Raw genomic sequence first — 17,880 nt, 5'->3', positions numbered from 1 at the left:
ATTGATCAATTTGATGGCTTGTCAGCGTGGAACTAATGAATATTGGTACCGACGCCATGGAGAATTGAAGTGTATGTTATGGAATTTAGGAACTCCTACATGGTTCCTTACCCTGAGCTGTGCTGAGTACGCTTGGGATGATTTACTGGATTTTCTGCGAGAGGCAAATTCAAACATTGAAAACATCCAATACAAGACAGCAGGAGAATTGTGCTCATTAGATCCGGTTAATGTTTGCAGATATTTCAATCATAGATTTGAGGCTATGATGGCCTTCATCTGCAATAAAAAAAATCTACCTCTTGGAGAAGTTGTGGATTTCTTTTGGAGAGAAGAGTACCAAGCAAGAGGTGCTCCTCATATTCATATGCTGTTGTGGATCAAGGATGCCCCAAAATTTGGAACAGATGCTGATGAAGCAGTTTTATCTTTCATTGAAGGATATGCAACATGTGCTATACCTAAAAGCACAGAAGAGAAAAACTTAAAAGAGAAAGTTTTACGTTTCCAAAGTCATCGGTGTGGAAAATACTGTCGACGAAAGTACAAGAGTAAAGATAAATTCTACACAAAATGTCGATTTGGATTTCCATGGCCTGTTCTTTCAAAAGGAAGAGTAAACAGTTTTATGTCAGCTGTGCGACATACTATTACAAGAAAATCGCCTAAGAATGCCTACAACCTAAGAAGAAAAGAAGAGTCAAAATATATAAATGACTACAACCCAGTCATTTTATCCATGTGGAATGCTAACATGGATATACAGTATGTGGCTGACAATTCTATTGCTGTTGCTCGGTATGTCACATCTTACATCACTAAATCTGAGAAAACGGAATTGAAGGAAATGTGGGAAGAGATTTCTCACGAGAAGACGGTCAGTAAGAAGCTATACAGTTTCAGTTTAAAGATGTTATCGCATCGAGAAATTGGATCCTACGAATGCTCAGATAGGTTGTCATCTGCAAGTCTGTACTCGAAATCCAGAAGAATAATTTGGGTAAGTTTAGGCCTTGCAGGAATGCGAAATCGGGTACTGAAATCTATTCGAGAAATTTAATATTTAGCAGAGTTCGAACCAGAAAGTACAGACATTTTAAGAACAAACATGTTGGACACAATATTACCCACAAAGAAGTCATCACCTTGAGGACATGTGTCTTTATGAAGTGCTGCAGAACTTCATTTTTAAACGGAATGCCACAGAAGATATCATCAATGGAAAATATAAAGTCAGTGGTGAGGAGGGATGTTTGGTGAAGCAAACAAAAGGAAGTTTGATAAATCACCGGAAGCTGAGTTGCGACACTCCTGACAAAAAGGAATTTTACTACTTGGCACTTTTGCAGCTGTTTAAACCATGGCGTTCAGAGGAGGAACTACTTGGAGAATTCCAGGGTTATGAAGATTCCTTCAATGCTAGCAAAGACAGCATAGAATGCAGTACTTTCACAACTTATGTTCAAATGTTAAATGAAGAAATTGAACAAGAAGCAACAATTGCAGCTGAAGTAGCTAGAGACAGTTCTCAAGACAGTCAAAGTTCTGGGATATTCAGTCAAGATCCTCTAGGACAACCAATAGTAGAAAATGAAGCAGCAATAGCCATGAATCAAGTGGAAAGAGCTATGAATCAAGCTCAGAAAGATTTAGTAGACTTAACATATTTGGAGCAGCAACTGAATGACGAACAAAAACAAATTTATGAAGAAGTCAGGAAAAAAATTGATCACGGATTACTACATGAAAATAAAGAGTGCTCATGCACATCTTTTGAACCAATGAGAATGTATGTAAGTGGACAAGCAGGAACTGGAAAAAGTTTCTTAATTAATGTAATTAGAAGCTACCTACAGAAGAAAATGGATTCCATTTTGTCTTGTGTTGTTACTGCTCTAACTGGGTTAGCAGCGTATAACATAAAAGGAGTTACCTTACATCATTTGCTAATGTTACCAGTAGAGCATGAGAACAAAATACAGTACCACAAACTAGCAGGAGAAGCATGCTTGGAAGTTTCAAGAGTATTGAAGAAATTGAAAGTACTCATTATTGATGAGGTAAGCATGGTGTCAAACTTAATGCTTGCCTTTGTGCATTTAAGAATGGAGCAAATTCTGAAGACAGAGTATGACGTGTTATTTGGACGAAAACACGTCATAGTTTTTGGGGATCTTTTGCAACTTACTCCAGTTAAAGTACAACCAGTATTCCATACTCTTACACATGAAGACACGAAAAAGTCGTTAGGAAGTATAGGTAATGTAAATATTTGGACATATTTTGAGTATAAGGAACTCATTACCAATATGAGGCAAGCCAATGATGAGGACTATGCAAGTATTCTGAAAGATATAAGAATTGGACTACTCACAGAATATGGCAGAAAAGTATTACAGAGTCGATTGCTGACTAATTTGTTTACAACAGAAGAAATAGTTCCAGAGAAAATATACAAGAAAATTGCTGAAAAAAATACTGTAATCTGCTTAATGCCAACACTACATGAATGCTCTGTATTCAATCAAGAACTTTGGAAATTGGAAAATGAAGAGATCATAAAACTGGAAGCTGTGGATAAAATTCAACATGAACGAATGACTATTATATTGACAGGCAAATTGGCTACTAAATTGGATTCTCTGGAGAAAAACATTTCAAAAACAGTTGGTTTGGAAAAGAATCTTTATGTGTGTATGAACTGTAGAGTAATTTTAAGACGCAATTTGGATGTAGAAAAAGGTTTAGTGAATGGAGCTATGGATAAAATTGTGGGTTTTGTAAAGTACCAGAAAAAAGATGGAATTGAATTCTTAAAAATAAAATTTGATCAGATTGAAGAGGTTAGTCATTAGTCGTTGTTCAGTTCGTTTTTTGTTAGTGAAAGACTTGTATGTACGTAGGAAGCAGTTTCCGATTTCTCTAGCATATGCTTTAACTATTCACAAGTCTCAAGGATTAACTGTTGTTAGTGCTTTTGTAAACATTGGGTCTACTGTGTTCAAAGAAGGTATGGCATATGTTGCTTTGTCACGCGTGAAAAAATTATCTGGTTTATTCATGATAGACTTTGATGACTCAAAAGTAAGTGCTGATGCAAACTGTGTAAAGGAGTATAATAGATTAAGAAGAAGCTATGCTCCTCATTTAGGTCAGTATCCTGTGTTTGAAAAACGTGTTGTTTGTCGGAAAAGGAGATTTGAGAATATCTGTAATGAGGATGTACAGAAGAGAAAACAAAAAGATAGTGATGTGACTGCAAGCAAAAAGAAAAAGGACAGTGTTGAAGAGGTTGTTGGTTGTCATTTTGAAAATAGCTCTGGTGTCAACTGCTACGCAAATGTAGTGCTGAATGTTGTATTTTATCTTGAAACTTTGCAAGAGCAGATAATACTAAATCATGAAAAAAGATTCTGTTCTTTGCTGAGTCTCCTTTATGAGAAGCTGAGTAATGATAAAAATAAAATAGAAAGTGCTTCTGATGTTAGAAATCTTTTAGATGTATGTTCTGGATGTACACAGTTTACACAAAATGTCCAGCAAGATGCACAGGAATTCTTGATGTATATCCTGATGGTACTGGAAGATGAAGGAGTAGAAGTAGAAAATGTATTTGGTGTCTCTTATACATGGGAACATTGTTGTGATAACTGTATGAGCACAAGCAGTAGTAATGTAGATTCTGAAAGGTTCATATATTTACCATTACCAGAAAGTAAAACAGTGACTTTTAGTAAATTAGTTAAAGATGCTAATCACAACATGGAATGTTCTAAATGTAAATCTGAAATGTTGTCAACGTTATTTTTTAAAGAAATATGGACAGTATGTAACTTTAATGGTACAACGTTGTAGAGCTGATGGAACAAAATTGGAAACTTTACTAAAGAAGTTTGTTGGCAACCAATTATCTATATCTGGAAAAACTTTTGTAGCAGTTGCAATAATTTTTCATGATGGTCCTTCTATAACTTCTGGTCATTACACAGTTTATCTTAAATGTGAAAAAGGATGGACACTGTGTAATGATTCTCAATTGATTTTCAAGCAACGTTTGCCTTAGGATTTACCCAATTGTTACTTAATTTTTCTGAAACCCAAATTTTAAATACTAAAATCAGCATCGGAAGAAAGCATTATTAAAATTTAAAAGGATTAAAATTGGATATTTCACTCAAAAGGGATTTTAAACTTACCGTTTGGCCTCAAGGAAAGGTAAAACAAACAATTGTGGACTTCTTTGACAGATATCATTTTGGAAAATGTTCTTTTGCAACAAGGTTTACAGACGTTATTTCTTGTAAATTGTTATTGTTCTTAAAAGGTATTTTTGACATTTCTATTAAGGTATGTTTTAGTTAGGAAACATTTGGGGCTTTTTTAAACAATCTTTCAGATTCAGTCGGTGTATCAAAGGTTATATTAGGGTGTGAGAAGATGTGCTAATTTATCACATGGATGATGTCATCAGTGATGTCATCAGTGATGTCATTTGAGATGTCATCAGTGATGTCATGAGTGATGTCACTGACCATGTCATGAGTGATGTAATATGTGACGTCATCAGCAGTGGATTGCGGGCGCGCGAGTTATAGTTAGCTGAACTAACTATAACGAGGGAATTTCATTGGTTTTCTACGAGTGAAATGTCCAGCTAACTATAACATGTGTGAAACCTATAGTTTTTTCAGTGAATATATATATATATATATATATATATATATATATATATATATATATATATATAAATATATTATAGTGTTTCCGGGGTCCCGCGCATGGGCGGGAATATTCTAATGCTTATCACTTTGATGAGGATACCCCTGGAAGAGAACTAGGATTACAGGTAAGTAACTAATCCTTATAGTGGGCACCTTGTATCAGTCCAAACAACCCCTTATGGTGGTACGTTAAAGACAACCTTTATTGAAAACTATCCTAGTGGTAGCTATGGAGAGCAGCCTTCAGGCTAAGTCTTGAAGGAATGTAAAGCAGCTTGTTTTACCAGTCTATAATCTCTTGAGTGCCTAAATGAAAGACAACCACACCAGGTGTAGATATATATATATATATATATATATATATATATATATCCAAAATACATCCGCTCCTTCTGGACAGCCAGCCCCATGGAAGGTGGCGTACACGCCGGCGAAGCAACCGGCAAATTATCTCCAATTAACCAAAGTTTCGTACGCTCTCAGGCAGGTAAAAAACACGACCAAAGTAGAAGTGATCAGGTTTATTTCATGACGCGTTTCGACTGCGTCCGCAGCCTTGCTCACATGAAGATAGTGCAACATAGGGCAGCTCGCGACTAAATACAGTGGACACGTGACCGTGACAGTCACAATAGAAACAGGACTAGAAATGGCCGCCATCTTGTAAAGGTCAACGATCAAAGTATAATACATATGACGAAATGCAGAATAATTATGCAAAGTGAACATGTCACAATGGACGAAAAATAGAATGAAATAAAATAGAAGGCTATAGAGCAACATGACATATGTGCTCAGCGTACACAACACGCTAATGCATGAGTTATACCATCGTAATGCTCCCCAGTTGTCCGGGTGATAGTCAATAAAGTTTTTATACATGAATTATGTAAACAAAGATTATTAGTCAGCCAAAGTTAAATACTATTGTACATCATCTTTGTATCAAAAGACATAATTATCAAGGCTCATAGCATATGCAGATCCTATGTGCAATAAACATCTTTAAACTAAAATGCGATCACATAATGTACGTTACAATAACTCGTTTTCTCAAAGGCAGTGATCAATAAAGTATATACAAAAAATAATAAGTGCGCCTAATCTGCAACTTCTGGGATTGCTGCGTACACAGGAGCAAAATGAAAAGAAACTTCTCAGTATATGTGTACAGCCCAGAGTATCATTCCGTCCCATTGTTGTATGATGTGGCAAGAGGACAGCTGCAATTCCCTCCCTCAGCGTGCGTTAGCTCATTGTACACCAAGTCCGTGTCCGACGGTAATCTGAACTTGACGTATAAAGATCATATCGGCATAGTGCTTGTTACCGAAATAACTCATTGAATGACCAAACCTCAGTATATACAGAGTATAAAATGTCAACAGTACTAGAATAGTAGGTCTAAGCATGGTGCCAGTAGACCTGTACTGAAAAAACAAACTACGATATTACTGAAGAGTAAGTATCAAGGCAAAGTGCTCAAGAGGAAAATTAGGCCTCTAAAATGGTAAGTCTAGGCCTGGGGTTAGGATATAACATAACGAAACCTAGTAATTAAAAAATCCGAAATGGTACACTGAGAGGGAATGTAAAGTCAATGTAGATAAAAGTACAGTATTAAGCCCAAAAGAAAACCACTTATCCTGAAGTTGAATCGTGCCCATCATAGGAGTCTTCAGTCGCAGTGCAGTGCCCAATACTGACGTGATGGTGATAGAGTGACATTGAAGAAAAGGTTAGGTAACCAGTGAAGTGAGTAGGTACCTTCCTTCTCTCCTGTAAAAAATCGTGATATGCATGGATTAGATGATGAAAGTTTGTAGGATTATCAATGCATCAGATAAAAATGAACAATGAAATTACTTAAGAGTTTAAGTAGAATAGCTGAAATTAGAAGAGAGATTATAAAAACATGGAATAAAAATCACATGATTATGTAGTACACACTGCATGTATATGAGCCTGATAGTCCAAAGTGACAAGGGTCCACTGTAAACTGAAACATCCACATAGATGTAATAGTGCTATACTTTTAGTCTTTTTTTAAGTGGATCGACATTTCCTCGTCTTGATTCATACCCCATGGGGCTTTAGTTTGTAGATCAATAATATACCTGGACTCTTTCTGTCTAAGTTTCAGTGTTCTATTCCCACCTCTGTGATCTATGAGAACTTGTTCCAGAATGAAATACTTCAGAAGAGAAGAGTCTGAGTAATGTCTCTCCTGAAAATGGCGCGCCACAGGATATTTGGGGTCTTTGTTGTTAATCGCCCGCTTATGTTCCAATATCCTTTTCTTAGCCATAAGGGTGGTGCTGCCTATATAGCATAGGTTGCAGGGACATTCGATGACATATATAACAAAAGTAGTGCTACATGTAAGGAATTGGGTTATCTCTCTGCGATTAAGGCCTTGTGTGTAATCCCTGCGGAAGGGGCTGGCCGAGCAGGCCTTACAGTGACCACACGGAAAAAATCCATTCAGATTTTGAATCCCCCTTTCCGGTGTAGCAGTGATGTCATTGTGAACCAATATGTCCCTTAGATTCCTACCACGTCTGTATGTGATGTTAGGTCTGTTCTTAAATGTGTGGCCTATACTAATGTCATTTTTAAGGGTATTCCAATTCTTGGACAGAATGCGTTTGATGTTATCTGATTCAGCATTATAGGTGAGAATCACTCTAGTCTCTATTTCACTGGTGTCTACCTCTCTGGTAGTGTCTTCTCTAAGTGTTTCTTGTCTGTCCACCCGTTCTACTCTGCTGATAGCTTTCTTAAGTACCCAGGTAGGGTAACCGCGGAGTTTAAATCTTTCGATCATCTCTGCGCTTTCCTTGTCAAAAGTTTCCGTACTACTGCAGTTCCTTTTTGCCCTCAGCAGTTCGCCAAAAGGAATACTCCATTTGAGAATGTCTGGATGACTGCTGAGGGCATGTAAGATACTGTTACCTGCAGTGATTTTACGGAAAAGGGAGGTCTGAAGTGTGTTTTCCTTGACCATGACTTTGACATCAAGGTATTCGACCATCTCAGCACTGATGTTGCCTGTAAGGTGTATATTGCGATCATTGCAATTAAGCTCTTCAATAAAAGCCTGTGCCTCTGAATGACTACCTTTCCATATGATGAAAAGGTCGTCGATATATCTGAGCCAGAGTACAACCTTGTGGAGTTCTTTGATGGTGATTTTTTTAGAGAATATCTCTTCCTCCCAAAGACCCATGAACAGGTTCGCGAAACTTGGGGCTAGACAAGAACCCATCGCGGTACCGATGAGTTGCTTGTAAATGGTACCGTTGAAGACAAAGATATTATTCGTGAGACAGAATTGTATCATCTCAATTATCATGCAGTTGTGTTCCCAGTATCTTATCTGTCTAGATTTGAGAAAATGATTACATGCAGCGACGGTACCATTCAACGGTACCATTTACAAGCAACTCATCGGTACCGCGATGGGTTCTTGTCTAGCCCCAAGTTTCGCGAACCTGTTCATGGGTCTTTGGGAGGAAGAGATATTCTCTAAAAAAATCACCATCAAAGAACTCCACAAGGTTGTACTCTGGCTCAGATATATCGACGACCTTTTCATCATATGGAAAGGTAGTCATTCAGAGGCACAGGCTTTTATTGAAGAGCTTAATTGCAATGATCTCAATATACACCTTACAGGCAACATCAGTGCTGAGATGGTCGAATACCTTGATGTCAAAGTCATGGTCAAGGAAAACACACTTCAGACCTCCCTTTTCCGTAAAATCACTGCAGGTAACAGTATCTTACATGCCCTCAGCAGTCATCCAGACATTCTCAAATGGAGTATTCCTTTTGGCGAACTGCTGAGGGCAAAAAGGAACTGCAGTAGTACGGAAACTTTTGACAAGGAAAGCGCAGAGATGATCGAAAGATTTAAACTCCGCGGTTACCCTACCTGGGTACTTAAGAAAGCTATCAGCAGAGTAGAACGGGTGGACAGACAAGAAACACTTAGAGAAGACACTACCAGAGAGGTAGACACCAGTGAAATAGAGACTAGAGTGATTCTCACCTATAATGCTGAATCAGATAACATCAAACGCATTCTGTCCAAGAATTGGAATACCCTTAAAAATGACATTAGTATAGGCCACACATTTAAGAACAGACCTAACATCACATACAGACGTGGTAGGAATCTAAGGGACATATTGGTTCACAATGACATCACTGCTACACCGGAAAGGGGGATTCAAAATCTGAATGGATTTTTTCCGTGTGGTCACTGTAAGGCCTGCTCGGCCAGCCCCTTCCGCAGGGATTACACACAAGGCCTTAATCGCAGAGAGATAACCCAATTCCTTACATGTAGCACTACTTTTGTTATATATGTCATCGAATGTCCCTGCAACCTATGCTATATAGGCAGCACCACCCTTATGGCTAAGAAAAGGATATTGGAACATAAGCGGGCGATTAACAACAAAGACCCCAAATATCCTGTGGCGCGCCATTTTCAGGAGAGACATTACTCAGACTCTTCTCTTCTGAAGTATTTCATTCTGGAACAAGTTCTCATAGATCACAGAGGTGGGAATAGAACACTGAAACTTAGACAGAAAGAGTCCAGGTATATTATTGATCTACAAACTAAAGCCCCATGGGGTATGAATCAAGACGAGGAAATGTCGATCCACTTAAAAAAAGACTAAAAGTATAGCACTATTACATCTATGTGGATGTTTCAGTTTACAGTGGACCCTTGTCACTTTGGACTATCAGGCTCATATACATGCAGTGTGTACTACATAATCATGTGATTTTTATTCCATGTTTTTATAATCTCTCTTCTAATTTCTGCTATTCTACTTAAACTCTTAAGTAATTTCATTGTTCATTTTTATCTGATGCATTGATAATCCTACAAACTTTCATCATCTAATCCATGCATATCACGATTTTTTACAGGAGAGAAGGAAGGTACCTACTCACTTCACTGGTTACCTAACCTTTTCTTCAATGTCACTCTATCACCATCACGTCAGTATTGGGCACTGCACTGCGACTGAAGACTCCTATGATGGGCACGATTCAACTTCAGGATAAGTGGTTTTCTTTTGGGCTTAATACTGTACTTTTATCTACATTGACTTTACATTCCCTCTCAGTGTACCATTTCGGATTTTTTAATTACTAGGTTTCGTTATGTTATATCCTAACCCCAGGCCTAGACTTACCATTTTAGAGGCCTAATTTTCCTCTTGAGCACTTTGCCTTGATACTTACTCTTCAGTAATATCGTAGTTTGTTTTTTCAGTACAGGTCTACTGGCACCATGCTTAGACCTACTATTCTAGTACTGTTGACATTTTATACTCTGTATATACTGAGGTTTGGTCATTCAATGAGTTATTTCGGTAACAAGCACTATGCCGATATGATCTTTATACGTCAAGTTCAGATTACCGTCGGACACGGACTTGGTGTACAATGAGCTAACGCACGCTGAGGGAGGGAATTGCAGCTGTCCTCTTGCCACATCATACAACAATGGGACGGAATGATACTCTGGGCTGTACACATATACTGAGAAGTTTCTTTTCATTTTGCTCCTGTGTACGCAGCAATCCCAGAAGTTGCAGATTAGGCGCACTTATTATTTTTTGTATATACTTTATTGATCACTGCCTTTGAGAAAACGAGTTATTGTAACGTACATTATGTGATCGCATTTTAGTTTAAAGATGTTTATTGCACATAGGATCTGCATATGCTATGAGCCTTGATAATTATGTCTTTTGATACAAAGATGATGTACAATAGTATTTAACTTTGGCTGACTAATAATCTTTGTTTACATAATTCATGTATAAAAACTTTATTGACTATCACCCGGACAACTGGGGAGCATTACGATGGTATAACTCATGCATTAGCGTGTTGTGTACGCTGAGCACATATGTCATGTTGCTCTATAGCCTTCTATTTTATTTCATTCTATTTTTCGTCCATTGTGACATGTTCACTTTGCATAATTATTCTGCATTTCGTCATATGTATTATACTTTGATCGTTGACCTTTACAAGATGGCGGCCATTTCTAGTCCTGTTTCTATTGTGACTGTCACGGTCACGTGTCCACTGTATTTAGTCGCGAGCTGCCCTATGTTGCACTATCTTCATGTGAGCAAGGCTGCGGACGCAGTCGAAACGCGTCATGAAATAAACCTGATCACTTCTACTTTGGTCGTGTTTTTTACCTGCCTGAGAGCGTACGAAACTTTGGTTAATTGGATATATATATATATATATATATATATATATATATATATATATATATATATATATATATATATATATATATATATATATATATATATATATATATATATATTAGATGTATTTATTTCTAAACACACCCTCCTAGTCAAAACACATAAGTTACACTTCAAATATCACAGTAATAAGCACAAATACACGTCGGGCCCTAGGGGCGAGCCAAACCATATACTAAAATAATGGTATAAGAACCACGACTTGACTAGACACAAGGCCTAGAGCCTGTAGAATCGCTGGGACCCCAATGAACCATCCTAGATGGTGACACAGGGGACCCACGGGGGCCGTGTGCAGTGTGAGAACACAGCCGCGAGCTCCCGTTAGCTTCTATGGGGAAAGTCTTGGTTAGATTTTTAAAGATTAGGGACACTTAGAAACGAGTCAGGACCAAAGCCTTTGGGACTTAGGAAGTTCTAGGGCCAACACACACGGGAGCACCGGAGTACTCGAGTTACCTCACCCAGGGAAACCTGGTGCATAGGTGTCAAATGGTGTCGGGTCGCGTCGTCAATTTCAATAGGAGCTGGCAAAGAAGTGCTGCTGCCGGGAAGATGTGAAGTGTCCGAAGAGATCCAAGCCTGGATCGAAGTCGAGAAGAACCTCAAAGCAGAGGGGACAGAGTCTGGGTCACTAGCCAGTGACCAGGGAGGCGGTAGGCGGATGCCCACCGATGTTGGGTGATTTCAGGTGAAGGAGGTGAAGCTTTACTCTTCAGCCACGATGACCAGGAGGCGTCGAGGACAACCACGAGCTGGATTCAAGCTGTCCCACAAAGGATGTCGAGTGCTGCAGCATCGGTGCCCGGATTGGACACAACAAGCCTTGGCAACAGCAACCGACGCAGAAAGGAGAAGAATGCTTTGGTGCATACCAGCAAGGTCTGAGGGACTCCCCACTTGGTAGGGAGTCGGGGCACATCTGGAGCAACCAGGGAAGCCCAAGGAAAATCAAAGTTACCCCCTCAGGGACCCACCAGTCGATGGACCAGGGATCGCGAATGGACCTCGAGACAAAACACAAAATGGTGATTCACAGGTCACTCGGGTTAACTAGGCTGACACTCTTCGGTGGGTTCTGTTCTCGAGGTGGTGGCTACAAGTGAGCCCAAGCACGACTTCAAGAGACGTCGGTAAGTCAATGCACTTGCAAAAGTGCACGGTGACCAGGCGTTCCGGTTCCACGCTACTCACGAGGGCTGCAGGTCTCCGCTTTGCTGGGGACTCGGGTCGGCCTCTGAGATGTCTGGAAATCCTCTTGCTGGGCTGCAAATACTAAGGAGTCTGGGGGAGCTCAGAGATGCAGTTCGGAAAAATGCTTCATTGGTGCCTGCCAAGCCGGGGAGTCACTCCTTGACCCCAAGGGAGATTTCTTCAGTCTTCTAGTCTTTAGTAGAGCGTTGAAGTTCCAGGATTCAGCTTCAGAGTTTCATCCAGGGATATCTAAAGTTCTGGTTACAGAGGTTCCTTACTTATACTAAAGGAAGGGGTTGGACTAGCTCTAGGGACCCACCTATGGGAGGGTTTGGAAAGAGGGGTGGCTACACCCATTTCCTTTGTCCAGTTTCGCACCACAGCAGGGGCTGGAAGCCCCTGAACCAGTTTGAGCTGGACTATGCACAGGGACACCAAATGTGCCTCCAGTGCAGGACTTCAAAGCACTCAAAGAGTGCTCCCACCCAGCCCCAATACACATAAGCCTGTGGTTACACCTCCCTGTGACAGGACACCTATTGTCCAGGCATCCCCTGCCAGAGTTTCGGTCAGCAGCAGGAGGCCAGACCCGTGTATGTGGCTGCAGCATCCATTTTGTGATGCCAGGGCTCTATTAGATTTCTACCAGGTATACCAGTACTGTCATGACGCTCCCTCTAGAAGGGTGGGATCATTTCCTCACATCAAGAACTGATGTGGGGTATGATTCCAAGGTGTTTGACACCAAGCATGACATGTTTCTGTGCATTCAGTCCAAAGTTAGCATTAACAGTTTAAGATATAATGCACTTAAGAGTATATGGTCAGGCTGCACCACTGACAACCCTGGAGAAGAGATTCCGAAGGCTGCAGAGGGACTCAGCTCATACCTAGACACCCTCTCACATATAACCCAGCACCCTGCCTTCAGGATTGATACTGCCTGCCATAGGGGTGACTGATAGGTTACTATGTGCAGTGATAGTTGAGGTATAGGGAACCTATATACCTCAGTAAGGGGTGCATGCACCACCTTACCCAGGCTGCAGTAGCAGACCTGTGGTGTCATGTTGCATGGCTTTCCAGGGGTGGCACAATACATGCTTCACCCCCTGGTAGGCCTCTGGGGTACCTATGCCCTGGGTACATAGTATTCTATATACTAGGAACTCACAAGGGTACCCCAGAATCCAATCTGGAGTGCAATCAATTTAGAGAGGAAGCAGCTAGGCTGGGGCCCTGAATAGCAGGGTCCCAGCCAGACTAAAGTCGAAAAACAGTGAAACACCAGCAAAATGTGGGGGTAAACATGTGAAGCAGGTCATACTCTCCCACAGTCAACTTATGACAACACCTAGTTCACGTAATACACATAAGATGCTACCATGACTTTCTTAGGGAACATACCCCTTACTGACTAATATAAGACACTACATGGTCTCGCCAGCATTTGGGGGCACATGCATCAAGCATTTTACTGGTCGCAAACGGACTGGAAAAATGCCTTTTCCGATGCATGTACCTTTTTGCATTTGTAAAATAGGTAATCGCAATTTTTTCGATTCCCTAATTGAGATGTATGTAGCATTTCCTAAATGCGAGTGTGTATTTAGGAAACGCTAATTACCATCAACTTGAAGTTGATGGTAATTTGTGCATGCATTGGAAAATGCAAAAAAAAATAAAAAATTCAATGCACTATGTAGCGCACACATGCCCTTAGGGCATGTGTGTGCTACACATTAGCATACTTACTTTTTTGGGGGAGTGTCTTGGGGGAGGGGGGGGGGGGCTTAGGCCTCCAGGCACCCTTGGATTTGCATTCACAAATTGCGATTACCAATTTGCTAATCTCTGATTGCGAATGCATTCTCAATTTGCCAATCGTTATTAGAGAATGTTAAGGATTTGCAAGATTTATTGTGAATCCCTCATGCATAGGCATTTGCGATTACCAAATAGCGAATCCTTAAAATTCGATATTTGGTAATCGCAAATGATTGCCTTGATGCATGTGCCCCTTGATCTTTCATAATCTTGCTTCATAGAATCATTTGGTGTCCTCCGGATCGGAAGCCTGGTAGTTTTACACAAAAGGGAAGGCATTATGCCCTAAGGCAGGTGTGTGTTCATAGTAGCACATTAATTTAATTTAAAACTGCCCAAACTGCAGACGTTGAGCTGAGCACGCCAATCAACCTTCAGGCCACTATAGCTCAGATTCCTATTGCATGCATGCATCCCATTTGCGCTTTGCTCTCTTGCTTACTTTTTTATTTTTTTCTCAGCTGAGTCTGCTCTTTCTTCATATTTTTCCCTAGATCAGCTTGTGGCTAGAAACATTTATGCATATGATCTGCACAAAGAAAGCCTTTTTGCTTCCATCCTCTCTACCGGTTCAACATCTGCAAAAATTGTTGTACGTTTCCTTCAGTTGCGCTAAAAGATGTTGGTCAATGATTAAATCTGAGGGAAGCCACCACCAAAGCCATCCCCTCTTATGGCTAAGAATCTGTGAGGGTTGTTCTCCTCAGTGCTTAATTTGAGCCAATGGTTTCCGGTGCTCAGCACCGGCACTTAATTGGTTTACGGTGCTCGGCACCGGTACTTAATTGTCAACACCACACTTATAACAGTCTGCCACATGGTGGCCCTGCTCATCTAATTTAGAGAGGAGCAGAACAACGGTTGTTTATGAATACAATATACACAGAAAATTACTATTCCCTGCCTCCCCAACCATTCCTTTAGCTTTGGGGATGTAGAATAATCTTAAGTGTCGCACTTGCAAGCGAGAGAGATGGTTAGTAATTGTTTTGGTACCGTCATTGGCAGCGAATATGGGTGGTGCATACTGCAGTGGCCACCTGGTCAGGGCCCTGGCACCTATTATTTTACCAATCAAGCACTGCTTCTCCTGCACTCACAAAAAGGCACATATCTGGTGGCTTGATGGTGAATTTTTAAACAATGCTGTGCTGAGAAAGACCAATCTCTTCAGAAGAACCGATCTCCTTCCAAAGGTTTTAGACTTTTTAGCTGCCTTGTGCTGTACTTCCCAAATTGGTCAATTAAAAAACAGGCTGTATTGCTGCTTGAATCCTTTTTTGCATCTTGCTGACATCCAAAATAAAGTATTCATTAAATTAAGATCTTGTTGAAGCCCTTGTCAGTTATGAGTCTGACACTCTTCGAAGCCTCAGCTATTTGCGTGGGATCTTTCAAGTTTTCTATGCCATAATTTTTAGGTCCAGTCTGGGCAGCGCATGCGCTGCTCTGCGAGGCATGCTGTATTCAGGTATGGCCTTGAAGCTCCGCCCACTCTCTGCCCATATTTTTCATTGGCTTGTGTCATTGTCCTTTGTAATGCTGGCTTCTAATTCGTTAATAAGCTTGTTAGTCCCTCCTTAGTACTGCCTTGTCTTCATTTGTAACCTCCCATGAGGGCTGGCCCTTTTACTTTGGGTGTTAGACGATATGTCGTATTTAGTCTGTAAGCACTATTTTCTTTAATGAGTTTCTACTACTGCAGGCATGACATGCTTTTCTTGCAACATTCAGCGCACCATGCACGTGCAGCCTGGGACAATGGCGGCCGCTTCTTTGAAATTAAATAGGTCTCACATTTACAAGAGTTTGAACTGTTGTCATTGTAAATGACAATCCCATTTATGTATGTGTTAATTATCAAAACGGATAAATATAAGGCATTGTCATTTACTATGCTAATAGCTTAGACTCTGGCAAATGCGAGACTTATTGCATTGCATATACTTGTTCTTGCTAGTGTCCGTGTTGACATCTGTGCAACCAAAAGCTGCACAGTCGAAAGTTGTCAAGTCAGCAATGTACCAGTCCACATCGATTCTACAACTGCCTCGGTTCTCCGTCAACTATAGTAGACATTCTACCTCTGCATGACTGATGATAGTGGAATTTTTAATGAACCCTATCAAAAACAATAATGAAAAAAGGGTGGGGCGGGGGGGTTTAAAGAAGTTGATGCAAACTCCAGCTACAGTTCCAGGGCAATGATATATAAAACTACGGATAATGCTCTATCTATCCCGAGATGCTTTCCAATGGTTGAATCTGTGACTTCAATGGTAGCTCAATGTCTTTAAAGAAATAACAGTTCCTTTGTCATGTACTGGCCAGACACACCTGGATGGTTGCCAGATGGACACATTTGGCAAAAGTATGATCTATGGCTGTAACCTGCATTAAAGCAACTAGCAAATTAATAACAGCGAGGCAAGAACTATTCTCAGCAAAGGGGTGAGAACATCATTGGCTTTTATGAAAGCCACCCATGCCGGTGGAACAGCCACTTTAGGACGTCAAGGTTGTTTCAGAAGTGTCTCCTGTACACCAGAGGTGCAACAATGTTCTGTACTTATCACTTGATAGCAAATCCATAAATGTCAAGCAGGGCTATAATGTGTTGCATCCCCTAAAGGTAGGCAGGCACGATTGTTACAAACTTAAGTTTCTCAAGGCATAGCCCTTTCATGGTGCTAATGCACAGAGCAGGCAGACACTTGGAGAAGTATATCAATTTCAATAGCAGCAGCAGTACCAAATGCATCCATACCCATATTAGGGGATACTCCAGTTATTGGCCAGATGTTGAAGTGGCCTGCAGACCAGACCACCAAAGGCCCAAACATCACAGTGCAAAGTGAGCACTTGTCTGGCACTTTTAAGCTATCTGGGCCGCATCCTTACCCAGGAAAAAAAGTGTCTCTTGCTAGTCAACTACGTTTCTTGGGGGCTATCCTCCATATAACCCCAGTCAGGATATTTCAACATCATCAGAAGGTTTAAAAATCAGTGAACCCATCAAAGACTTTCAAGAGATGTTGCACACGTTCATGTCCCTTCTGAGGCATCTCACATCCTTCTAACCTAATTTTGCTATTTGTGCATATATTTAGTGCAAGACAGATTGGACATTCTCTGGATAGGGGCCACTGGAACATGAGATCACATGGTCTGCACTCCATCACACCAGGAATAAGATACCTCAGTGTCATTCAGAGAGCCACCCCTGAAGTTTGTCATGATCATTTGGATTTATTAGAGGAGTAGGGGTTGAAAGACAGTGGACTGGTTGCCAGCAGACCAGCGATTACACACTGATGTTTTGGAATTGTGAGTGGTACTCCTGGGTTCCAGGCCTTTCATCTCGGAATAAGCAATTCCTCTGTTCTCATTACAATGAATAACAACACTTTTGTGTGTTAGAAGAAAAAACAGGGGCCCCAAGATCACAGTCCTGTGGAAGGAGGCCAAGACCCTGTATCCTTGGCCATTGCCCACAGGATACATACAATTAGGCATATGCCCTCAGCAGAACAAGCGGCAACTGCATGAGTGGGAGTTTCTTCCAAATAAAACCTTCGGAGTCTTTAACCAGTGGGGAAATGCTCCAATTTGACCTCTTTGTAACATAGAAAAACATGCACATTTGTCACGACTGGCATTGATAACTAGGGACAATTGGAGACCCATTTTGATGAGCTGATACTGGATATTTGAACATACTTTTCCCCTCATCTACAGAATGTTTCATAAACTCAAGAGTGAACCCTACACAACACTCCTCATTCCACCTGCATGACTTAGTTCACATAACTCCACTACCT

General features: G+C 40.6%; 1 pseudogene; it reads left to right on the top strand.

The window, feature by feature from the left end:
* The window catches only part of LOC146871249 (HAUS augmin-like complex subunit 4), a 208,387-nt pseudogene that overhangs the window by 155,657 nt on the left and 34,850 nt on the right, over window positions 1–17,880 (top strand).

Source organism: Triturus cristatus, chromosome 1_1 (assembly GCF_964204655.1).
Source record: "Triturus cristatus chromosome 1_1, aTriCri1.1, whole genome shotgun sequence".
NCBI classification, from domain to species: Eukaryota; Metazoa; Chordata; class Amphibia; order Caudata; family Salamandridae; genus Triturus; species Triturus cristatus.
Note: the sequence above shows the minus strand (reverse complement) of the source record. Positions and strands in the feature narration are given on the sequence as shown.